Source organism: Ischnura elegans, chromosome 8 (assembly GCF_921293095.1).
Source record: "Ischnura elegans chromosome 8, ioIscEleg1.1, whole genome shotgun sequence".
NCBI classification, from domain to species: Eukaryota; Metazoa; Arthropoda; class Insecta; order Odonata; family Coenagrionidae; genus Ischnura; species Ischnura elegans.
In genome coordinates, this window is record NC_060253.1 from 25,046,240 (window position 1) to 25,047,937 (window position 1,698).

Consider the following 1,698-nt stretch of genomic DNA (forward strand, 5'->3'; position numbering starts at 1 on the left):
ATACATTAAAGAGGTGAAACCACATGTAGTAGAGATTTCCCAAAGTTTTTTGCATATATACCTTTCGCTGTTTTTGAGTTTTGTCAAAGAAACATCTCTGAATAATCACCTATTAAAACTGCTTAAGGTCGGAAAGTCTCCTTCGTTTGATAAGGCATTAATAATCGTTATTTAAGCCAAGCGCTACCTGCTAGCAGCCTGCATCGTAGCGGCACTCATATCTCTGCCTCAAGGTCACCTCACACGGTGGCAGCGGGAACAAGAATGTCGTCACACGGGCTTTTCCCAAAATTCATACTCAGCAGTCGCTTTTTAGCGTGTTTGAAAATGTTCACTCTTCATGTTACCGCGAAAAACAGATATCGTCATTTAAAAATTTTAATGCGTGAAATACTCCAGGAGTAATAATATTTCCATTTAGGCTTTAAAAAAATAATAGGAAAGCACCTTTTTTGTAGGGGTATATGACTTTTTTAAGAAATAATTTATTAATGTCTTACTAAAACATTTATTACCAATGCCAGCAAATACGGGTACAAAGTATGGTTACATCACTGCTATGGACAAAGGCACGGTAGAACAAGTTATGGTGAATTGCAAGTACTATTTACAATATTGTCTTCTTTTACATCTTTCGTCCTCCTTTGATATGGTCCAATTTACCTTTGTCTTTCTTTACCACCCTGCTAAGCTTCTTTAACGTATGTACTGTCATTCAGTGGCGTAGTTAAAGTGGGGATTTTGGTGGGTCCGAACACTACCCCGCCCCCCGAAATATAAAAACTCAATTTCTTTGCTTCATTATAAAAGAAAACTAAATGTTGAAAAATATAAATCGAGATTTATTGGAAAAATAAAGTTTTTTCTTCGATTATGATAATTGTTAAAATTAGTCGAAAACCCTCTAAATCAGTACCCTGTTTTACAAAAATTTACCCCAAGACCCCCCTTGTTTTGGACCCCTCCTAAACGAAATTCCTGGCTACGCCAGTGCTCCCAGTGCAAAATTACCTCCAAAATTGGCACCACTTCCCCGATATACTTAAAAATTTTGGGAATGCTCCATAAATCGCCTGAAAATTCTCAACCGGCAGTCGATCTGAAGACACTGGTTGAAATATCAGCTAAACTCGTCTCAGAATGAATTTCGACTCGGTCAAAAACCCAGAAGCAATGGAGTCACTTGCAAATCAACGCCGCGGAAAACTATGAATCAAATTTATGTCGCCACCTTGAAATCGTATGCTGACTGTGAGAATTTCAATAAATTTAAGCTGGACCCAAAGTGTTTTAAATGATTTTTCTACCATTTTTACAAATCGAGATGGCAAATAGCTGAATCGTGGGTTTCGTAAGAGCGTCAGGTAGATTTGCGCCGTGCTGAAATTTGTTGACAAAGGTAATATTTACATTTGAAAATGACGAATATTATTCCACTTTGCTGTATTTTAAGCTTTGCACAGGTAGGGATGGCTTTCTTTGGTTCTTGCCTTGTACTGACTACCTCATCATACTGATTAAAATAGACGGGGTGAAACCTTAATCTTATCTTGTTTACGCGTAAATATTTCGCTTTAAACTACAGCATTCTCAAGTGCATCAAGATCGTCGTTAAATAGGTCCTTTTGCCCCTAGAGTGTCGGTAAGAGGAAGGTAGCGGGCTGGGTTCAAAACAACAAATAAAGACACATAAATGCT